Source organism: Chiloscyllium punctatum, chromosome 37 (genome assembly GCF_047496795.1).
Source record: "Chiloscyllium punctatum isolate Juve2018m chromosome 37, sChiPun1.3, whole genome shotgun sequence".
In the NCBI taxonomy this organism is placed as follows: domain Eukaryota; kingdom Metazoa; phylum Chordata; class Chondrichthyes; order Orectolobiformes; family Hemiscylliidae; genus Chiloscyllium; species Chiloscyllium punctatum.
The window spans coordinates 45411901-45437441 of NC_092775.1; the positions used below are offsets into that span (position 1 = coordinate 45411901).

A 25541-nucleotide genomic window follows, 5' to 3' on the forward strand; every position below is an offset into this window, starting at 1 on the left:
CCTAACTGAGCCTTCACATCTCATCCTAACATAAGCCTTCTTCTTCCTCTTGAACAGAGATTCCACTTCCTTCATAAACCAAGGCTCCCGTGATCTACAGCTTCCTCCCTGCCTGACAGGTACATACTTATCTAGGACACACAAGAGCTTTTCCTTGAATAAGCTCCACATTTCAAATGTGCCCATCCCCTGCAGTTTCCTTCCCCATCCTATGCTTCCTAAATCTTGCCTAATTGCATTGTAATTGCCTTTCCCCTAGCTGTAGCTCTTGCCCAGTGGTACACACCTATCCCTTTCTATCACAAAAATAAACATAACAGAATTGTGATCGCTATCACCAAAGTGCTCACCTACTTCCAAGTCTAACACCTGGCTGGGCTCATTACCCAGTACCAAATCTAATGTGGCTTCGCCCCTTGTTGGCCTGTCTACATACTGTGTCAGGAAGCACTCTTGCACACACTGGCCAAAAACTGACTCATACTATAGTGTTCCCAGGCAATATTTGGAAAGTTGAAGGCCCCCATGACAACTTTCCTGTCTCTCTCACTCCTATCGAGAATCATCTTTGCTATCCTTTCCTCTACATTTCTGGAACTATTTGGAGGCCTGTAGAAAACTCCCAACAGGATGACCTCTCCTTTCCTGATTCTAACTTCAGCCCATACTACCTCAATTGACGAGTCCCCAAACATCCTTTCTGCAACTGTAATACTGTCCTTGACCAACAATGCCACACCTCCCCCTCTTTTACCATCTTCTCTGTTCTTACTGAAACATCTAAATCCTGGAACCTGCAACAAACATTCCTGTCCCTGCTCTATCCATGTCTCCAAAATAGCCACAACATCGATGTCTCAGGTACCAACCCATGCTGCAAGTTCACCCACCTTATTCTGGATGCTCCTGGTGTTGAAGTAGACACACTTCAAACCAACTTCTTGCTTGCCGGTGCCATCTTGCGTCCCTGAAACTTGATTTGGACCTCCCTACTCTCAACCTTTTCTTTACTTGAACTATAATTTTGGTTCCCATCCCCCTGCTGGATTAGTTTAAACCCACCCCAATAGCCTTAACGAATTCCCCCCCCCCCCCCCCCCCCCAGGATATTGGTACCCCTCTGGTTCAGATGAAGACCATCCTGCTTGTAGAGATCCCACCTACCCCAGAAAGAGCCCCAATTATCCAAGAATCCAAAACTCTCCCTCCTGCACCATCCCTGTAGCCACGTGTTCAACTCCTCTCTCTCCCTATTCCTGGCCTCACTAGCACGTGGCACTGGCAACAAACCAGAAACAACAACGCTGTTCATCCTAGCTCTAAACTTCCATCCTAGCTTCCTGAATTTCTGCCTTACATCCCCATCTCTCCTCCTACCTATGTCGTTGGTGCCTATGTGGACCATGACATGGGGCTGCTCCCCCTCCCCCTTAAGGATCACAAAAACACAATCAGAGACATCACAAACCCTGGCACCTGGGAGGCAACACACCAACCGTGAGTCTCTCTTGTCCCCACAGAACCTGCTATCTGTCCCCCTAACTATGGCGTCCCCAATGACTACTGCTCTGCTCCTCTTGCCCCTTTCCTTCTGAGCAGCACGGACAGAGCCCTGTGCCCCACTGCTTTCCCCTGGTAAGTCGTTCCCCCCCAACAGTATCCAAGAGGCATACTTATTGTTGAGGGGAATGGCCACAGGGAATCCCTACACTGCCTGCCGATTCCCTTTCTGTCGCCTGACTGTAACCTTTTTCTTGTACCTGAGGAGTGACCACCTCCCTGTAACTCCTCTCAATAACCCCCTCTGCCTCCCAAATGATCCAAAGTTCATCCAGCTCCAGCTCCAGTTCCCTAACACGGTTTTCAAGGCGCTGGAGTTGGGTGCACTTCCCGCAGATGTAGGCAACAGGGACACTAGTGGTGACCCTTACCTCCCACATTCTGCAGGAGGAACATTCAACTGCCCTAATCTCCATTCCCATGATTCTAAATTCCCAAAGAGACTGTTGAAAAATAAGGAATAAAAAATAAACTCGTTACCTTACCAATCTGGCTCACAGAACCTTTTTTTTTGGTTAGAGGAGGAGGAGGATGAGTGGGAGACACTATCCAAGTAGTCTTTCGAGTAACGCAACCACACAAATATACGACTTCCCAGAAGTCCTTTGCTCCTCCCTTGCACCTCTTGGCAAATGCAGCTTATGGCAGCTTCAAACAAATAGACAGAGAAGGTATAAGGAGATTCATCACCATAGAAGATGGAAAAGGTGGAGGAGTGACAGGAGGCTCCACACTAAAGAGACACACGACAGGGTCACTAAAGAGCAGAGGAGTCAGTATGCCATTTTATCCTACATTGTGTAGTTTTGATTTCAAGCATGATAGAAGATGACAGTGAACGCTCTGTGAGCAGTAGTTTCAGCCTGCCAAATATTTCAAACTCCTTCCTGTGAATCTCCCCAGATCCCAACTTCACCCGTCTAAATGAGCCTGCACCTGCCTGTCTCTCCACGTATGCCTCCCTCACCCCATCCCCAATGGGTTTCTTGCATATGAATGGCAATAACCCAGTGTGGTCATACACTTCTCCCTCCCCTTCACCACCTTCCTGAAACTTGCCGCCCTCAATCCCCATAGTTTCTCAAGTCTCCCTCCCACAGCAGTGTTGTTCTGTCCCTTGTCTCTAATTTTTAAATTGCAGGACTGACAAGTTACAGACTAGTTGGCTATGGATTAAATGTGTTCTTTGTAACATTAGTGAGTGAATAACAAAATACAAGCACTTACAATGTATAGAGAATACTACCTATTAAGATGTGAGGTGATCAGTCTTGGCTTCAAGGGTTTTGTGTTCTGTCTCTGGTTCCCGGATGATTTCACAAGTGTTGGTTCAAGGTTCTTGCTAACACTTGTCTCTGTTTCAGGGTTTGTGTCTTCATCATGGTCTGTGCCTTCATTGCTGCCCATCAATACTGAGCCAAGCAATGATTATTGACTCAATGTCTGATGTGATCTGCTCCATTCTGCTAACTCCACATTCCTTTGAAGTCATTTGAATTCAGTAAGTATTCATCAATTGTAGCATGCCTCAGCATTGTAGCTTTTTGCCATGTTTCTCAGAACCTGGGACCAACACCAATGAAACAAGCCCTGGGTCCAGGGTAGAAATGTAGAACCCTGAAACCATGACTCATAACTTCACATCTTAACAGGAAGTATTCTCCATAAATTGTAAATGTTTGTATTTTGTTATTTGTTCATTAATGTTACAAAGAACACATTTAATCTGTGGTCAACTGGTCTGTGAGTTCTTAGTCCTGCTAGTTAAGGATCAGAGACAAGGGACAACACTGCTGTGGGAAGGAGACTTGAGAACCTATCAAGTACAAACAAAGAATATTCTGATTGGCAAATACTCTTCAGACATGGTTTGCAATTATTAACCCCCCATCTGCTGTAGCTGATGATATTTCAGAGTTCACTAGAGTCAAATGTTTGCAGCAGTAGCCCCCATTGTCCCTACTATCCCCGTTTCCCCTTGGTTTCTCTGGAGAAACTGACTGTGTCTCATCCCCCTGAGAGACTTTACTGGATAGTCGTAAGAGCACACAATAAGACCTAGGAGCAGATGTAGGCCATTCTGCCTATCTAGCCATTCAGCATTTTATGAGATCATGTCTGATCTGATAATTCTCCAGCTCAGCTTCTGTAATCCATGATTCCCTTAATGACCAGAAATATGTTTGTCTCAGTCTTGAATAAACTTGATAAACCAGCCTCAATAGCTCTCTGCAGTAAAGATTTCCACACATTCACAACCCTCAGAGAGAAAAAACTCCTCCTCATTTCTGTCTTAAATGAGTGACTCTTTACTCTGAGATAATGCCCTCTGGTCCCTATACTTTCCTACAAGGGGAAACAACACCTTTGCATCTACTTTGTCAAGCCCCTAGGAATCATATATGTTTCAATAAAGTCTCCTCTCATTCGTCTAAACTCCAATGAGTACAAACTCAACCTCCTCAACGTCTCTTCATAAGAAAATGCCTCCACACCCAAAATCAACCAAGTGAGCCTCCTCTAGAATGTCAGTATATCTCTCTATTTATAAAGGGTCCAAAACTGTTTACAGAAATCCAGCAATGGTATAACTAATGCCTTATGTAAGTTCTATAAAACTTCTCTATTTTTATACCTTATCCCATTTGAAATAAAGGCCAACATTCCATTTGCCATCTCTATTCCCTGCTGAAGTTGGATGTTATCTTTTTGTGATTCATGTGCAAGTACTTCTAAATCCCTTTCTTCCATAGATCTCTGTAGGTTTTCCCCATTTAAATCATATTCAGTTCTTCTAGTCTTCTTGCTAAAGAGAGTAAACTCACATTTTGCAATATTTATGTTTCGCCTGCCAAGTTTATGCTCCCTCCCCTCTGTAGACTTCTTGTGGAAGACACGTCTGGACAAGAAGTGCTGAGACCCGTGACTGATAGATGTATATCTCCTCAATCACTGGACTGGCTGTTATTGAGCCCAGAACTAACTGTGACCCATTCCCTGTACTGCTGAGACATGGATCCTCTGACTGAGAACACCCCAACCAGTCACCTGATGTGGCCTATCCCCTGGACTGATTTTGGATAACGCCCATAAGGTAGTGTGCTGGGTCTCCCTGACTGATTGACTTCAGTGATGACTACTCCCCCAAAGCTTTAACACATGGCTGCCTGGGTGCCGCACAGTGTGTTTGCCCCTTAAGTTGCTGGCATTTGGAACATATATGGGATTAATGTAGCACACTGCCAAACTGCAAGATGTTCACCTCCTTGACTGAGGACTGCCTGGTTCAATCTGAAAGCTGGTTGCCTATCCCTGCTCACAAAGTGTCCTTGCAGCAGCCTTTCAATGCTAGGTTTTGGTGCACCCTGGGTTGTATGGCTCCATTTCTTGAGCATTCTGCAAGTAGATCACTGAGGTGCCATGAAGATCCTGAGGGCTTGGAAATTATTGGTTGACAATGTTTGTGCACAGGTGTGTGTGTGTATGGCTGATGCTTCTGGTGATTGTGTCCTGAGATGTTGTTCTGTCTTGATTAACATGGAGACTCATTATGCCAGCACTGAGCTGAAGCTGTCAGGTACTCACTCTGACTTCCATGTCAAGAATATTCAGCAACTAATCTGACCACAGTGGGTTATAGAGTGAGAAGCTGCATATTAATGGTGCTGATTTGCAGTTAATAATGTGCTTAACAAGCAATAATTCCCCTCAATAGGCACCCATTGTTAGGAATCTCATCTTGCTGCCTGGAACTTTGTTAAAAGATGCAGCAAGATGCTTCCAACATTGAGAATTGTCGCACGATTCTGCCATGTAATTCAGGCTCCTATATTATTCCACACATGTCTTTTCAATACAGTACATTTAATTATGACTTTTTTAATTGCCACCTAGAAAGCAATAATGCTTGTATTCATCACAGTGAGCAATTGGTTCAATTGAAAATAAATGAAGTTGATTGGCAATAGTATGCAATTTAGGACCAATTGTTCAACAGTCAAAGACCCAATTATTATTAGTAACAGAGTGATGGTTCTGCCACTATGAACTAAGGCAATTTATTGCTTTAATTACAATGTAATCCTGGTAATTTATCAAATTATTTTGTTTTTGCACTGAACTCGTAATGAAGAAGGTGGTGAGGCAGAAAAGCAAATTTCCTTGAGTTTTTGTAAATGTTTTTGTTTTCATATTACTTTTAATCTGGACATATCATTAATAGGATTTAAGATGCTAAAGGGGATTGACAAAGTAGACATAGGGCGGATGTTTCCCCTTGTGGGGCAATCTATAGCAAGAGGTTATAGTTTTAGGCACAAGTGTGACAAATTTAGAATAAGAGTGAAGGAGGAATTACTTCACTCAAAGGTCGTGAATCTGTGGTATTTGCTGCCCCAAAATGAGGTAGATACCAGGACACTGAATAAGCATAAGGAGAAGACAGTGACAGATTTTTTAATTAGTACTGGGTTGAAGGATTATGAGAAGGGGCAGGAAAGTGGAATTGAGGTTGTGATGAGACCAACAATGATTGAATTAAATGGTGGAGTAGGCTTGAGGGATTGAATTGCCTTCTGCTCTTGGGTCAAATGTTCTTGCATAAAGAGAGCTGTCAATGTGAGACAGTATTTGCAATGTGTCAGTCAAACAAAAAGCTCGCCAGTATATGTTTTCTATGCTACTATAATCTTTGATTCAATAACTCACACTTACCAGTTCTATTTGAGTGATTGGTGGGTGTGTTTTTAAAAGACAGAAGGAAACACCACACTCTTTGTTTCTTTAGGCAAATCAAGTATTTCTGTTCACACAGCTAAAACGAATTAGAAAAGGGAGAATTGTTTCAGAAGTCCCTTTTACAGGTGAGTGTTGTGTACAGGCATGTTTGGGAAAAAAAAGACATAATAGGATGTCATTGCCGACTTGGACGAAGGTGTTTCTAAAATAAAATACAAACAACTTGTGACAAACCCACAAGTTCTGTTTGTGCCAGAACTCAATCCACAAATGGTATAGGCGCCTGAGTATACTATAAGTCATTTGAAGCTATTTTCGATTAGTCAGTCATAAACCATAGTCAGAATTCATAGGTGCTGTCCCTTCATTTTTCCATTGAACTATTGAAGCTGACAGGAAATGCAAGCACAGTTGGAAAGGGTAATTTACAATTTGATCCAAAGGGGTTTCTTCACAACAGCTCACAAATTGCAAACCTGTCATTGAGCTCTCAGTGTTTACTGCAAATTAAATTTTGAAGCTTAAAAATATGTAATCATTTGTATAATATAAAATAGTTCTATCAATTAACATGCGCCATTATAAAATGGCATGTTTTTCAACTTGCCTTAAGCAAATCAAGGTCAATCTTCACAAATGCCATATTGTACTGTTATGTTTATTTTAACTCAAACCAATCAAGGTGCTCAATGATTCAATATTGCCACTGAGCTGAAATGTACAATTTAAATACAACCTTATTCATCATTTTGATTACAATATACATTTCATGAATGATTTTACTCCTTAGTTTTGGTGATGATTCTCCATCAATTCTTTAAACCCTTTCTACCCTCAGCAGAAATTTCCCATTGCACAAAAGACAGGAAGGGATTAGTCACCTTGATGTTGAAGTGTGATATTTGATTGTTTAAGAGCTTTGGCAATGACCTTTGCCATATTCCCTTTTTAATACGGTGAATCATGCTTTCATTTATATATGCTCAGAATACAGTTCACAAAGTAGAGTTTACTTGTTGTGGTCCCTTCATGGTCAATGCACCCACCTGTTAGCAAGATAGTGCCAGCAGTGATTGGTGTGGGCATTAATTCAATTAAGGGTCTTGATTAGCTGCAGAGCTTCTATAAGGATTCCAACAAGAAATTATAAACTCATAGCTGTTCACAGTACAGAAGAAGGCTATTTGGCCATCATGTCTATGTTGGTCATCAAAGGGCTGACTACACAAATCCATGTTTTCAGCTTTTTGTCCACAACCCCAGAGATATGGCAACGCAAGTGAATATCTAAATATTTAAATGCTTAAATGTTACAAGAATTCTGACTCAATGAACTTTCCAGGCAGTGAGATCCAGACTCCCACCACCCTCTGAGGTGAAAAAAATACCTTGAATCTCCTTTTAGCCTTCTACCTCTGACTTTAAATCTTTGCTTCCTGATTCCTTTACTTATCTTCCTTTTCACCCTATCTATGCCCCGTAATATGCACCTCTATAAGGTTCTCTCTCAATTGTCACCGCTCAAAGTAAACAAACCCAGCCTATCCAATCTTTCTTCACATCTCAAACCCCTTAGCTCAAGCAGCATCTCTGCTGTTTCCCCTCTCCTGCAATCATATCCTCCCTATAATGTGACTAGAACTGCATACAGTCGTCCACTTGGGCCTAATCAGCATTTATACAGTATCCTCCTTGCTCTTGTAACCTATGCCTTGGCTAGAAGAGACAAGTATCACAATACCTTTCTAAGTGCTTTAGCCTGCCCTTCAGGAATCTATGAATATGCATAACAAGGTCATTCGATATTTTCCAGGGTCCTATCATTCATAGTAATTCCTGACCTTGTTATCCCTTCCTGAGTGCATTACCACACACTTTTCTGGGTTGAATCCAATTGCCACTGTTCTAACCGCCTGACCAGTCTATTGATATCTTCCTGCAGTTTACTATTTATCCTCACTACTAATTTTCACAAACCTCACCACTCTCTCAATTTTCCTGTCATCTATCTTAATCATATCCTTTACATTTCAGCGTGAATCATTAATATAGATTAGAAGCAGCAAGATCCTCAGCACTAAGTCCTGCCCTATGGTACCTCATTGGAAGCAGACTTTCAGTTACAGAAACATTCATCTACTGTCAGACTCTGCTTCCTGCAAATTTTGGATCCCATAGGCTCTTCATTTCTTGACCAGTTTCCCATGAAGAATCTTGTCAGAAGTCTCGTTAACGTCGATGTTAACCACAACAACACATTATCTGCCTCAGTACTGTTGGTTATTTCCTCAAAAGATTTGACTTAAGTTATCAAAACAGACCTAATTGAGTGAAGGTGAGAAGGTAATATGATGTCCCCAAATACCACCCTCTCCCCTCACTTAATTAAATGCCCCATCATGAGGAGAGCATAACTTTCCTCCCAAATTGTTTCAAGCTGATAAACTGGAAAAGGATTATCCAATGTGATACATGTATCCTGCCATCAAGCTTTCAAAACTCAATCACCTCATATCACGCATATTTTTAATGTGATGTCTATAATGTTTGAACCATGTGGTTCAGGTAGTTTTTAATTGACATTACCTCATTGATGAATTAATGTTAATTCTCCTAGAATCAGCAGATTCAGATATAGCTTGATAAGATCCAGATATCATCCCCCTGATACTGGTCAATGAGTTCTACGATCACAAAAGCTTGGAGATCCTCGGTTAAGAGCTTTCAAACTGGCCAGTTACATTAGATTTGAGTTTATAACTATCTTACATATGGTATTTCAAGACTGAAAAGGATGCAAAATGATGATGAAAGCCTGAATCTAACTACTGTCAAAGTAAAACAACATTAATGAGATCATGCAAATTCAGTAGCATTAATAGAGTGTTACAGGACCTGTGTTGCAACAACCTTGCGGCAGATTTTAAATCTCAACACCAGAACACATTTCATTAGTGAACCTGTCAAAGAGATGGATGTCTGGGTTTTTGTATGTGTGTACGACTGTGAGTTTGATGAAAAATATGTTTGCCTGGGTGTATGTGATTTATAGATTGATTTCAAATGCTTCCAATAGCTACTGTCTGCAGACATATCTTCTCCAAGTAATGAATAATAAACCAAATAATATCATCATGAACATTTATGGTAGTTTCTTGGTTCATTCATCAGTTTTATTGTTATAAAGTTAAAATATTTGGAGTTCTCGATATTCACTTTAGGCTGCAAATAAGGTGGGTTCTATCAAAAAAATTGCATTGGAGTAACAGATGAATCAACATTTGAAAAACAAGGGGAAAATAAGTTGAAGCAAATACTCAAATGTAAAATTAATATGCTACATTTCATTTGCTGATACTTTTATTTTCCATTTGTTATCTTTTACAGACCAGAAGACACATAATGAAAAAGGTATTGACTTTGTGGTTTATTCATCAGTTTAACAAAGCTGTTTTGCCTGGAGCATCAGAGGCTCAGGGATGGTCTTATGGAGGTTTATAAAATCATGAGGGACATGGATAGGGTGAACAGCCAAGGTCTTTTCCCCAGGGTAGGGGAGTCCAAAACTAGAGGGCATAGGTTTAAGGTGAGAGAGGAAAAATATAAAAGTGACCTAAGGGGCAATGTTTTCACACAAAGGGTGGTGCATGTATGGAATAAGCTGCCAGGGGAAGTGGTGGAGGCTGGTTAAATGACAAATTATTAGAAACATTTGGATGGGTACATGAATAGGAAGGGTTTCGAGGGATATGGGCCAAATGCTGGCAAATGGGACTTCATTATTTTAGGATATCTAGTCAGCATTGTTACGACACAGAATAAACCCTCCTGCTTAATTTAAACCAGCAACACAGAAAAGATTTATCCCATGCAGTAATCTGTGAAAGTTCGAGGGACCAAGAACTATTTAAAGTAAAAATTAACAACATTATTTTTAAAGTATAACAGAATAATTAACTAACAATTATTTCCAACTCCTTTCTCTAACCTACCTTTTACTTTCCCTTCTATAATATTAGTCCGATAAAACCCCCAATTAAGATTTACTGAAAAATTCAAATTTTAAAACCAGCCACCGGTCAAATCTTCTCTTCATATCTTCCTCTGTAGAGTTGCTCTCCAGGTCTGTGTTGATGTTTTTCTCTGTGCAAACTCCTTCCCTAGAAGGTACCTCTCAGAGAGCCCTGGCTAGCAGCATACATCTGTTGGCCTTTTGGCAGTTCTCTCTCAACTGTTCAATTTTTCCCAGTCTTACACCCCAAAGCATTGGATTGTGTCATTGGCTTTTAATATTGTCAATACATTAAATTCAAACTTGATTGGTGTTTGGTATTTTTTGGGGGATATAATTTAAACTGATTGGCCTAATTCAAATTTGTTTTTGTCTCTAAGCAACCAGCTATCCTAGCTGCTGGACGACATGTTACATTGTATCTTATTCAGAACACTTGGTGCTGTCAGGTAGTTCTGCTAGCTTTTCTCCCTTAAAAGTACAACACACCCACATCTTCATAACAGCATGGACACGTTAGAATGAAGAGTCTGTTTCCATGCTGTACATCTCTTTGACTCTATGACCTTATGACTGTGGGCTGAATCATATGATGTTTTGGCTAATTGCAAGTCATGTTGCATTTGGTGGAGTGATTCTCACAATGAGGCTGGATGGGTTTTTTTCTCACCAGATCGTAACAAACTTACCACATTTATTAACGTTTAAGCCCCTATGATAAGCACCACATCTGATTTCTATCCCATTTTTCTTGATGTCATTCCTGGAGCAACTTACCATTCACCAAAGATCCTGGAATTCATCAGTATCTCTGGCATCAGTACCACATTTAAAAGCCTGTTGTGGACCAGACGAGCAGTGCAGAGTTGCCCTGCAAACTTCCTGATATTTGCCCCGGAGCTTTTGCTTTATGGGGTGGTGCATAGATGGGACTGCCTCTTCCCCCAGTGAAAGCCATGACAACAGACTATGCCAGCCTGGTCTGAGGTTGCCACCCAAGTTAAAAGTATCTCATCCATCTGTAGGAATAGGCAGCCCTGTAGAAAATAGGTCAATGACCTTCTCCATTCTGCCAGCATAAGTGCGTCATCTTCTCTCCAATATCTCATGCTTATTCTATCGCTGTTGTCCTTTGAAATTTTGGAGAACAAAACTGCATGCCTTACCCCATGTGTGGGCTCATCAAGTTCCTGTGTAAATGCAGTAACGTGGCTTTACTTCTGAACTCAGTCCTCTTGCAATGAAAGCCAATGTGCCATTTGCCTTCCTAATTGTTTGTTGCACCTGCCTGTTTACTTCTATTGACTGGTGTACAAGGACACCCACATCACTTTGTACATCCCTTCCCAATATTTCCCAATATATCACATTTAAACAATACTCTGCCTTTCTGTTTCCACAATGAAGTATATAACTTCACATTTAGCCATACTGTATTGCATTTGCAATGTGTTTGCCAATTCACTCATCTTGTCTAAGTCTTCTTGAAACCTCCTTGCATCCTCCTCACAACTCTCAATCTACCAAGTTAAAAATCACACAACACCAGGTTATAGTCCAACAGGTTTAATTGGAAGTGACGCTCCTTCATCAGGTGTTTCCTCCAAATCATGACTCAATCTACCAAATTTTGTGAGAGAAAGTGAGGACCACAGAAGCTGAAGATCAGAGTTGAAAAGTGTGGTGTTGGAAAGGAACAGCAGGTCAGGCAGCATCTAAGATGCAGGAGAGTCGACATTTTGGGCATAAGCCCTTCAGGAGGGCCCAGTTTTATGTCATCATCAAACTTGGTAATGTTGCATTTGGTTCCCTCATCCAGGTCATTTATATCTGTCATGACTAGCTGGGACCCAAGCTGATCTTTGCAGCAGCCCACTAATAACTGTCGGCCATTTGGAAAAAGACCCATTTATTCCCTTTCTGTTTTGTATCGGTCAACCAATTCTCAATCCATGCCAATATCACTCTGCCCCATGACCATTAACTTTGCCCACTTACCTCTGACCTGGAACCTTATCAAAAGCCTTCTGAAAACCCAAGTAAGTCATATCACATTGGTTCTCCCTTATCTATCCTTTGAGTTAGATCCTCAAAAACCTACGTAGATTTGTTCAGCATGACTTGCCTTTTATGAATCCATGCTGGCTTTCTCTAGTTTTGTTAATGCTTTCCAAATCTTCTGTTATCATGTGTTTAACAATAGACTCTGGCATTTTCCACATTTAACTTAACTGGTCTGTAATTCTCAGTTTTTCTCTCCAATCCTTTTAAATAAATTTGCCACCACTAATCAAAAGGTTGCCCCAGAGACTATAGAATTTTAGAAGATGACCATTGATGTTTCTAATATTTCCAGGGCCATTTTCTTTTATGGTAGGATGTAGATTATCAGACCATGGTGGTTGGTCAGCCTTGAATCACATTCATTTCCCTATCACTGCATCCTTATCAATATTGATTTCCTTCATGGTACCCAACATGCAACATGGAGATCTTTTGGAGCAAGCAGCGAGTTGAACCCACCAAGACCTACCCTGGTTTTCATATCAAGTTCTCCCATTGGTTGGTTTATAAGGCAAGTTTGGCAAGATTGCAACCAGTGATGAGTTGGGTTCTTAACAAGGCATTCACCAATGAGCATCAATGAGAAACCTGTACTGCCTTGCAAGAATCTCGCCATGGCACTTGAGAAAAATATACAAGATGAATAGGCAGAAGATGGCAGTATGATGGTCATGTCACTGGAAACCCAAAAGGTTCTGGCTAGTATTGTGCTGCTGACTAAATGAAATGTGTCCAGTGAGTTTAAAGGAGTAATACACAATGTTGTGAGAAATTGAGGGATCAGCATTGTGAGATGATGTTCTCGCATCTAGGACACTCAAGTATATAATTTTCCCATTAGTTATTTATGTACTTCAAGTTTAGGGAGGTAGTTACTTGCCTCATAAGAGCATTTAAATTGATTGTAGCTCAGCAAACAATTGTAAAAGGTTGAACTCAAAGTGTTGCATTATTGATAAACCTCATTTTCTAAATTGTGTTAGTTCTGATTTTTAGGTACATTATTACTTTATTTGGAGAGTTAAACTTTGAAAAAGGAAGAAATTAGTTCATGTGTGTGTTGTCATACTGTCTTTAAATTGATACTCTTGGGGTCATTGAGGTAACGGGTATTAGATTTGAATTCATGCCTGATAAATCCAGGATTCTTCTTTTGCTCCATTCCTGATATTTGCTTCTCATTTCAGCATTGTTAATCCATCTGGTATCTTCAAATTTCTTGATATTTTTATTAAGAATTTCTGACATGATATTGATTACCTCATCTTCTCCACTCGACTCACTAATTGTCATTAATTTCTCTCTGGAACTCCAGCATTTTATTCTCAGGTTTAACGTTGACAGCATCATCAAATGTCTAACAATGTAGACACTGTGCTGTTGTGTGTTAGAAGGACATATATTGTATTCATGCTGAATACCAACTCTTTCAGCCTTTTTATTCCCACTATTTCTGTAATCCAAGTACTGAATACAAAATTGTAATTTCCTAGACTGTGACTAATCTCATCTCCTCTGGAGATCTTCCCTCATTTCTTTTGATTAAATGGTCACTCCTAAATCTACATAGCTTTCTTCCACCTATGTAAAGCGTGCCAAGTACATTTTATTTCAGTCTCCCTGACTGTTTTTTATTAATTTGATGAGAGATTTGTGCTGCTCTCTGCTCTTAAATGAATTTAATTATCTTGAAATGTTCACTATCTCCTTTCTTTTACTGAAGCCATCTTTGACTCCTCATCACCTTCTTGGCTTTACTTCATGTGATGTCTGAAAATGGACTTGCCATAAACAGCTGGCACATGTCTGATGACTCCCACCCAGAAGGAAAAAAACAATTTGTGAATGATGCATACTGCTCTGATTCATCCTGTACACTTCCAAATAGAGCTCTGACATGGCCACTACTTTCATTTCCAAGGATTACTGCGGTTGTTTTAACTGATCTTCCCCTTCGGGCAATTATCTGAATCATTTGACTATACACCCCAAATCAATTAAGCACCTTCTAGACAGTTTATCGTTTCCAAGTTAATTTATAGGCATGTAGTAGCAGTTTATGAGGGAGAGCCAGAAGCATCTTAAATGAAATTGCAGGTTTAGTGGCAATGGTAAGTTATAAATACATATAATGGCAAGGTGCCAAACTTATAGAAAGCTTTAAACCTCAATATTTTCAACAGACGGTGAAAAATTTAGTATTGGACCTGGCTTCGGTTTAAATGACTGCAGCTGAGGAAGTTTTTAAACAGCATGGTAGTTAGCTACTAAATGATACCACTGGGTTGATTGAAAAAATTAAATTGTGGTGTTAATTGATCCAAAATGGACCCCACCTTCTTGCAGTGACCTGAGGTAAAGTGAAGGTGACCTGAAAATCTAAAAGGAAACATCCACGGCACACTAAATGCTGGTTAAAAAGATTAATTTGGCCAGGATACTAAGCAGAATATTTCTACCTTTCTTTGTGTAGCACCATGAGTCAAGAGGGAGAGGGCCTGTGTATAACATCTCACTTGAAAAAGAAGAAATGTTGGTCAGATCCACAATGAAAAATTGTTTCTTCAAATTAGAGATGAAGGGTTACACCCAAACCGTAAATTAGGAGTCAGTTGGTGATACAGAAACTGAGTATTGTTGAGAAAAAGACATGCTGTGGAAAATTTCCAATTTACACTCATCACAACAGATGCAAGAACATCAAATTTATATTGCCTGAGGAAAGGGTGCTGATTTGTTGGCAGGTTAACTCTGATTGATTGAATGTTGCCAGAAGGAATGCATTATGGATCTACTGCCCTACACTACGGTGCAATTTTAAAAAGGCGTAATGTTCCTTTTTTCTGCAGAGGGCATGGACATGAATGTGTGTAGCTTCCACCCAGTGTAGATTAGCCACATTACAACCCCCTACTTGGGATTGTCTCTATAACAACAGTGAGTGCACTCCAAAAGTAATTGGAATTCATGTGAAGTTACTTCAGAAATAATAATTCTTTACAGAAATACAAACTATAATTCTCAAAGATTAACTATTTACTATTTGCTATCATTGTATTGAAGCGAGACAGGGACAGAAAACAATGGCTATGCAGGCACATGAGCCTTAGTCATAACAATTATATGACATTGACTCTAATAGAATTTTAAATGGAAAAGTATTTTTGAAGCACCATTAATATGTTCAGTTAATGCGAAACAAAAAAACAAAAATAATTCAAGTGGCAGGTGTGCAAATAATAAGTTCAACAAGTGTCAAACATACAAAACAAATCCAAACAACTGTGGATGCTGGAAATCAGAAGCAAAAACATATTGCTAGAATAACTCAGCAGCTCTGGCAGCATCTGTGGAGACAAAGCAGAGTTAATGTTTCAGGTCCAGTGACCCTTCTTCAGAAAGGAGTAAACAATAGGTCGAGATTGAGCCCAGAGAGAAAGAGAGAGATCCCCAGGAACCCCTGCGTTCTGTAGTACTCAATGTCTAGGTCAATAATTTAGAGCCTGAGCACCTTCTTCCATATTCTTACCCTAACCCCCACACAGCAGGCCTTGTCATCACTTGGGCCGCTCCCACAACCAACCCATTGTCAGCTATTAATGGTCTCCATTAGTAGCTGTTCCTTCTACCAAGCTGATTTCTCCCCATTCCGTTGTCCACCCAACTGTTGTTCTCTCTCTCTGAGCTCAATCTCCACCTGTTATTTACTCCTCCCTCCTTTCCCCCACGCACTTTCAGCATATATACAGGCCATTCCTAACTACAATCAGTTCTAAAGAAGGGTCATTGCACCTGAAGCATTAATTCTGCATTCTCTCCTCAGATGCTGACAGAGCTTCTGATCTTCTTTCAGCAAGTTCTCTTTTTGTTTCAAATGTCAAGTAATGTTCTGTTGAAATGCACTGAAGGTTGGATTCCTGACATATGAATCTTACATATAATCTGTCAAGACAATTAATTTTAATTAAGACGTATAAATTAATTAGGATTTTAACTTTGAAACTGAATGTCTTGAATTGTGATAAAATGCTATATGAATCCGATTCCTTTGATTACATAAGAAATTCATGAATTCAACTTCAGCAGCTAACTCGGTGCAATGTTTACAATTACAGATTTGAAATGAAGATGATAGGAAACCAGAGAAGTTTTTCCAGGTTTAGTTTTCTAACTTTGTCTCAGAGAATTTTAATTCCTGGGCGCAAACGCAAAGAGTAAGGGGACAGAGACCAATAATATGGCCTCTCTGCTCCTTTTGCATTACTTGAAGGTTTCCAAGATTTTTCAAAACAAGGTAGGATCAGGCTGTGTCTGTAGCAGGTAGTTAAAGGGGAAGTCACCAACATGCCTACTATGAACAAGCGGGTTAATTAATTCAGTTAAGTAGATGGCTGGTTGTCAATATAGTTGATGCCAACAGCATAGGTTCAATTTCTGCCCTGGCTGAAGAACACCTGCATTCTCAAACTTGCCCCTCAAGTGATGAGTTTAACCTGAGGGTCACTGTGCCTCAAATGAGGACCACCAGGGCAGAAATTGAACCCATGCTGTTGGCATCACTCTGCACTGAAAACCAGCCATCTACTGAACTGAATGAATTAAGCCTCGTTTTCATAGCAGGCATGGGTATCTCAAAGATATAAATGAGATGAAGGAAGCATGGTTAGTCCTAACTTGGTTCTCATTCTGAACTTGCAACGTCGTAGAGTAAGGACACAAGGACCACCAAAATCACGAGGTTATACCAATAATTTCCCTCAGAGAGGCACTTTAAATACAAGCAAAGTGAATCCCAAATATACGTTTCTTTCTACAATCTAAGCAGATCTCTGCACGTTGTGTCCTTGGCAGCTATTTTGTAAGAACAGACAAATTATTAGAAATGCACTAGTTGCCTATAGTTTCTGCCAAAATTGATATTTGTGCCAAGAATGCTAATGACTAAGTACAAGAAACAGTGTTCTGAGCTTGGGGAAGTGCAATTCATTTCAGATATGCTTTTACTTTTCAGCATCAGCAGAAAGAATACCAGGAAAGTCAGCTTCAATATATTTTTCTTCATCTGCTTACCAACACATATGGAGCATGATTCAGATATAATAAATTGCACACGGTATACCCATTACAGTACTATAATCTAAACCTAGGGCCATTTAGATGTGCTGCCCTTGATTTTGGAGTTTGGCCAAGTTCATTTTTGTTTTGTTTCCCCAAGGAAAATAATGGATTTTGGCAAAAAAGCTGAATGCTGAATAATAACTGGAGGCATGGCTAAGAGATCGTTAATTGGTGTTGGATGTTTAATTTATACCTGTATTTACAATAAAGTGAAATTAAATATTTGGAGATTAAAAAATTCTGTTTTTTTTTAATTGTAGTTTGTTAGAGTCTAGAGTAAATAGTTGGCACCTGCCTCTAACTGTTGATATGTAACTACTTCTTATAAATGTTTGGGGTCTGATAATTGGTCAAAAGATTTACTGTTGGATGGACTTCAGTGACTGGGACTGGCAACTGTAATGCTCCCTTATGAATTTTCTGCATCTCCTGTCAATGGAGGGCAATTTTCTTCCTTTATTACTTCTTTCAGTTGTACACGTCAAGCATGAAGAATTAGAATGTTTTTGTAAAACAATTTCGCTTGATAAGAAATAAAGTCAGCCAATGTGCTTTTCCAAATAAGCGCCATAGGTCTGTAACACCTGGGTTTAACTAATTGAATTTCAAAAGGCAGAGTGTGTCACCATAACACCTGCTGTTGGCCTTAATTAAATTAACAATAAGCTCAATGAAGTTGGCAAGAGATACTAAAGAACATTCCTACTTATTTTGACTGAGAAGTTATTTGCAGACCTCATTTTTAATCAAACACTTAAATTACTAGTATTAATTGTACATGTCAGGATTAACTCTACACATCAACAAACAGAATGCTTTTCCTACTGCCTAAATAGCACACCGGTGATTACATGTTGACAAGTTTTCAGTGGTATCAGAACCTTACATTTTACAGAATCACAGAAAAATATGACACACTGTAAGTCCATCTAATCATAAAGAAACAAAGAAATGCAGATGCCGGAAGTCAGAAACAAAATCATAAATTGCTGGAGAAATTCAGCAGGTCTGACTGCATCTGTGGAGAGAAAGCAGAGTTAAGATGTTGGATCCAGTGATCCTTCTTCAGAATATCGGTTGCTGAGTTTTTCCAGCAATTTCTGATTTTGTTACTTCAGTTCATCTGGCCCATAATGCCTGTGGCTTTTGACAGGTTAACAAATTACCAACTTTCCTTCAGCCTCAATAAATTTTGACCCAACTCCCATACAAACATTATTATTCAATTCACTGACACAGTGAGAACACAGGAACAGGAGTAGGCCATTCAGGCCCTCAAGCCTGTTCCATTATTAAATGAGCTCATGGCTGACCTGTGGTCAAATCCCATACACCTGCCTTTGGCCCATTTCCCTTAATACCACTGCTTAACAAAAAAGAAAATCTATATCAGATTTAAAACTAACAACTGATCTAACATCAACTGCCATTTGTGGAAGAATTTTCCAAACTTTACCACTCTTTGAATGTTGAAGTGCTACCTAACATCTTTTTGGAATGGTTTGGGATTTAAGTTTCAGTCTACGTAGCCTTGTTCTAGAATCCTCAACTAATGGATGAGCCGGGCATTCTGTTGTAATGAAATTTTCCTTAAGGAGTTAAAAATCACACAACACCAGGTTATAGTCCAACAGGTCTAATTGGAAGCACACTAGCTTTCGGAGCGACGCTCCTTCATCAGGTGATTGTCATGTTCTTGGAAGTGGGGTGCTGCCCTGGGAAGTGCCCAGAGATGTTGGTATTGCGTGTCCACGATGGAGGTCCAAAGGAGCAAGGGCTGAGCTGGATAGTCACTGTCAATCACCTGATGAAGGAGCGTCGCTCCGAAGGCTAGTGTGCTTCCAATTAGACCTGTTGGACTATAACCTGGTGTTGCATGATTTTTAACTTTGTACACCCCAGTCCAACACTGGCATCTCTGAATCATTCCTTAAGGAGTGTATCTTAAACCACTGTCATTCACTACCCTCATCATTAGGAGATGATGCATAGTGAGTGGGTAAAAATGAGGATTATTGCTCATGATCACACTCATTATTAGTTAATCTCACCTCATTATTGTTCTCTCTCTCATTCTACTATTTGCCAGATAGAAACAAAAGAATTCACAACTTGAATGTGACAGTGACTATCCAGCTCGGCCTTTGCTCCTTTGGACCTCCATCGTGGACACGCAAAACCAACATCTCTGGGCACTTTCCAGTGCAGCACCCCACTTCCAAGAACATGCCACCTTCTCACACAATCATGGCACATCTTTGATCCCCTTACAGTATGTTTCTGCTCTACCATGCTTCACTGCAGGGCACACTGGCAACTACCATTGCAAAGCTGTTACAAGGACCCTTTGTGTGCAGGGACAAAGGGCCATCTCATGGACAGGACCACGCTGCATTCACTTTTAAACAGCATCACTCACAACGTCCCTGCCTTATCCCTCTCAGCTGCACTTTAAAGACTCACAATATATGTCAGTATTGCCTTGCAGCTTAGTACAGAATCAAAGCCAGGCAGCTTGTCATGCTTGTCAGCAGTTGTCAGTTAAGACTTTGACATGTTACTGCAGGGCACAATGCTACATCAATCTCATACAGCAGCCTGCATGACGAACACACTGTATGTGTATCAACTAAATGGCCATGTCTCAAAGTCAAAGAGGAGACTCAACAGTTAATTTGAGCAGTGCAGCTGTCAGTCAAGGGTGCCAGTGCCAGGGGCATTGTTCAATGTCAGTCTAGCAGGTTGGATACAGTCATACATCCACTTAGATCATTTGGGTCAGGGGCTCTGTTTCACTTCAGTCGAGGGAGTAGGCCACAGTCAGCCCTGTACGTGCAGTGCAACCATTCGGGGAATTAATGGATGGTCTGTCATTCAGCTATTTGTCCATCAGTCAGGGGACTGGGTCGTCATCATTCAGGAGTGTTGGTCCCAGATAGTCAGAGGGGTGGTCCTCAGACAGTCCTAGGGCAGTCAACAGAATAAATGCCATGGATGGGTATCAGTGCACACTGTTGTAGTGGGAGGTCAGGACAGTCAGGGTTTAAAAGAAACAATCTGGGAGACAGAGGGGATAAGGATAGTGAAGGGGATAACTACAACACAAAAGGGAGAGGTGGAAGCTGACGGTACATGAGAGGACATGGGAGTGGTGATGGTAGACAGTCAGCACAACTGTGATCTTCATGATGGTGGTGTACGTAGCACAATGAGGGGGGCATGATGAAACTATAGTGATGTAACTCTGGGGGTGAGGATAAGAGCTAGTGTTGTAGTTTGAGATGGTCTGTGGGAATATGCATGTGTTTGGTAAAGATGGGTTGCCCAGTGAGTGGTAGGTAGAAAAAGGCAGGGTGGGCCAGTGTGAGGAAACTCATGACAAGGCCAAACCTGAGACTCACAGTGTCAAGCTCAATGTGTGCTGCCATCCATGATCTATCAAGTGCTAAATACAACTTTCAGTTCACAAAAAGAGTGCAGTTTGAAGCCATCTGCAATTGTATCATTGTGCACGTAAAATGCATGCAGTGTTGGGTATAAACACTGGGCACATACAGTGTTGACCTTGTCATTAGTCCTTGCAGACTGCAGATAAACATTGCTGCAAAGCAGAAGTAATCACAAATGTCCTGAAAAGGCCACAAAGCACAAAGTTAATATAAGACCTTATAGGCTACACAGGGGCACTGAGTTGATTTCCTCTTGACTTCAGCTGTGAGAATAATGTAAGATGCTCTTATAAGCAATTATACCTTTTGTGGATGATGTGGGGCTGGGAGAAGGGTTCAGTATCCATGTAGCACTCATACACTTCTACCTTCTGTCTGCCAAATGACTGGTGGTGTATTCATCAGAATAAGGTCCAATGGCCGAGTCTGAAGGCGAGTTGTCATTCTATTGTCCTCTTTGTTGGAGGGGAATGTCCCAATATGTGGAGGGGAATGTTAAACCGACATTTGTACATGGTGTGAATGCAGACTGCTCTTGACTGTGTGCTGTTTCTTCTCTCCATACAGATTCATTGCCATCCTGCTTGACATATCCAGTCAGAGCTGGGGTTATTTTTAGTATTGTTGTGATACAACAAAGATGCAGAGAAAAGGAAGAGATGCACCAGCAAGCCCAGGACTAGCAGCAACCTCCAGTGTCAAAGTGCAGATTTAATGCAACCCATTGTTCAACTAATCTCATGCTGGAGCAGGGTACAGACCTGCTGAGGATGGCATTCTTTTGCTTGAACCAGTCTGGTGGAGCCAAGCAGTATACCTCAGGCAGAATGTGTCACATATTGTTAACATGCTGTGCTCTTTCCAACTGGAGAAGACAATGACAGAATGTGATGGATGCTGACAAGCTGGGAGAATAGGAACAGACTCCTGAGGAGGAGACAAGTTGTGTTCTTTTGTGCTTAAATAGCAAGATGTGTGGAAATGTGTAGTTGTTTGAGCAAGGAAGTGTCTTCTGTGCTACTTTTGTACTATGACAACCATTGGCTGCTGTGCCAAAATGTTCACAGTGAAGACCAATCTAGATTGGCAAGGCTTTATTGGTGCAAGGCTGGGGTTCAAAGATGGTGCCAGTAGCAGGGATGCCAGTATATCCCAGGATATCCCAGCAGGGAAAAGCACCTCCGTCAAATGGGTGGCACCATAGGGACAGAGTAGGCAGTTAATGAGGTGTATTTAGGATGATATAGTGAGAAAACTCACTAGGTCTCACAGAGAGAAACCATTCCCATGAAATCAATAAAAATAACAATTTGCCACACATGATAAGTTTCAGCCCCTTTTGTACTCTACTCAGCTCCCAAAGACCATTCGTCATATATCTTATCAAATGAAGGAAGTTAATGACATAACACCGTAAGGTATAGGAGCAGAATTAGGCCATTCAGTCCATCAAGTCTGCTCTGCCATTCAATATTGCTGATATGTTTCTCAACCCCATTGCCGTGCCTTCTCACCATAACCCTTGCTCCTCTTACCTAATTGTGGGTGAATCACCACAAGTTATCTTTAAGTTAGGTACTTATTAAGAAATCTCACAGATAATCAAATACTGAAGCAATTATTTAATTGCAACCAAAATAAGACAGTGTTGTTCTTCAAAAGTCTGCTACTGACATGTTCTGGTGTTGGATTCTTGTACAATTTAGTCATTTTCAAATTCCTAGTGTGACATTGTTGATGATTCAATAGACTATAAACTTCTGAACTTCAATACATGTTCGTGGAATGAATGAATCAACAAAAGATCAACAGTTACACGTGAAAAAGAGCAATAACCCTGTCTTGAATAAACTATTAAAGGAAAAGAACAAACTTCCACAGGAATTGAAAGCAATTAGCCATGTCTTGGAAAGGAGAAAGTCGAGATTACATAGACAAAACTTCTTTAATACCTGCTCGATAAACTGGGATGCTTTATTGTCACATTGGATGAGGATTACTCTGCAACAGAACTTAGGGAGTTAATCACAGGAAAGCTGTGTCTTCAAAGAGACAGTCAATGCCAAATATGTCAAGGAACAAAGAAGCTACTTCTGATAAGAAAGCAAGTTGCAGACTTGTAGCAAATTGAATGAAATGATTTTAAGAAATTATCAATGTATCACTTCATAGATCTGAAGACAAAAATCTGTATAAGAATCTAACAAGATAACTCCACCTTTAGCAGAATTTCAAAGAATTGCACTGTATCCTTTCAGATCAATTCGAGATGTCCTGTACCTTGGCATTAGGTAACAAATCATGCGGGACTCTCGATCTGACTCACTAATGATGCTATTTGTCCCCTAATTGTAGAATTGCCTATCACTGTTATATTTCTTTATGCTCCCCCAATGGAATGGCTTCTGGACCACAGTGCAGTGACCATCCTCTCTGCAGACACTTGCCTCATCCATTCAGAGAGCAAATACCTCATACCTGTTGGATAAGGTCAAGAACTGAGGCTCATTCAATGGTACATCAAAATCCCTCTACCTATCTCACTTGTTGTCACACCTTCCTGTCCCTAACCAGTGGGCAATTTAAGATATTTAAACTACCTGGAGCACAGCATCAAGATAACTCTCCCCCTCCCTAACCTCAGAATCCAGTTTATCAAATCTGAGGGAAATTTCCACAAACTACAGATATTGCAGATAAGCTCACTCTGGTTAACAATGATATCCACCAGCTCCCACATCATGCAAGAAGAACACATCCCCTATACAGCCAATTCTAAAATAGTTATTTAGGTTTTATTTATTATTAAAATTATGATTCTTGAGTAGTCATTATACTCCTCTCTGAATCTGCTACTATTTAAGGTTAGTCCCTAATTTTGATCCCTTACCAGCCAATCAGACCACAGCTTCTTTCTGACATCATTTTTACTGCAGCACTGCCCTTTCCACAGTGGGAGAGTCTACGCACCTTAATCACTTCATCCCAGACTGCTTCACCATGACAGCAAAGTGGACACTGTAGATGCTGGAGATCAGAATCTAGATTAGAGTGGTGCTGAAAAGCACAGCAGGTCAGGCAGCATCTGAGGAGCAGAACAATCAACATTTCAGGCAAAAGCCCTTCATCAGGAATTCATTTTTTTATTTCAAAAATATACTTTATTCATAAAATATTTTGATGATCTGTGCAATTGGTCATGCCATACATACGTAAACATTCCATTTCTTTGCATACATAGATCAGAGGTAATCATTTGTATATACAGATCTGTACGTTTACATTCCATATATCCATATGTATAGCTGAGGCATCAGCGGAGCCCACTTACAGAGTGGGCCCCCTGTTCTTCTTTGGCAGGCAGATGTTACACGGTGGTCTTTCCCTACCATGTCTTGGCAGCAGCTGCCCCAAGCTTCATCGTGTCCCTCAACATGTAGTCTTGGACCTTGGAATGTGCCGGTCCGCAACACTCAGTCGGGGTCAGCTCCTTCAGCTGGAAGATCAACAGGTTTCAGACAGACCAAAGAGCATCTTTGACTGAGTTGATGATCCTCCAGGCACAGTTGATGTTCATCTCAGTGTGTGTCCCAGGGAACAGACTGTACAGCACAGAGTCCCGCATCACGGAGCTGCTCGGGACCTCAACAAACACCATTGCATTCTTCTCCAGACTTCCTTTGTGTAGGCACATTCCAGAAGGAGGTGTGTGACAGTCTCGTCCCCTCCACAGCCACTTCGAGGGCTGCCTGTGGTGCGGCAGAGAGTTCGGGCGTGCATAAAGGATCTCACAGGCAGAGCCCTTCTCACCACCAGCCAAGCCATGTCTTGGTGCTTGTTGGAAAGTTCTGGCGATGAGGTATTCTGCCAAATGACTTTGACAGTTTGCTCAGGGAACTGCTCGACAGGATCCGCCCTCTCCTTTTCCCGAAGGGTCTCAAGGACACCAAGTGCTGACCACTTCCTGATGGACTTGTGGTCAAAGGTGTTTTTCTTCATCAATTTCTCCACAAAGGACAGGTGATACGGAATGGAATAACTACTTGGAGCGTTCCGCAGCAGCAAGGCCAGGCCCATCCTTTGCAACACTGGGGACAGGTAGAACCTCAGTACGTAGTGACACTTGGTATTTGCGTACCGGGATCCACGCACAGCTTGATGCAGCCACACACAAAGGTGGCCATCAAGGCGAGAGTGGTATTGGGTGTCCTTTTTCCCCCGTTGCCCAGATCTTTATACATTGAGTCCCTTCGGACCCTGCAGGAATTCACCATGACACTGACTGTGAGGACACCTTTCCCTGGCTGCTTCACTGTGAAACCGAATGCAAGGACACTCTTCTCAGACACTGAACAAGATGAGGGGAAAGTGAGGACTGCAGATGCTAGAAATCAAAGTCAATACATGTGGCGCTGGGAAAGCACAGCGGGTCAGACAGCATCCAAACTGCAGGAGAGTCGATGTTTCAAGCATAAGCCCTTCATCAGGCATTCCTATAGAATTATAGAATGCTATATTAACAGGTACAATAAAGCCAAGCAAGGTTTGTCATCCACAGATGAGAGTTGTGTGAGGTCATCATACATTAATAGTAAATTTAT

The 25541-nt window shown here is 41.0% G+C and overlaps 1 protein-coding gene across 1 annotated transcript in view; it reads right to left on the reverse strand.

Moving 5' to 3' along the window:
- Positions 1–23935, reverse strand: part of oprl1 (opiate receptor-like 1) — a 156561-nt gene extending 132626 nt beyond the window's left edge. The window contains exon 1 of the mRNA XM_072556742.1: positions 23911–23935. The gene's annotated coding sequence lies outside the window, so the exon portion shown is untranslated. The remainder of the gene's footprint in view (positions 1–23910) is intronic.
- Between the last annotated feature and the right edge of the window lie 1606 nt (positions 23936–25541).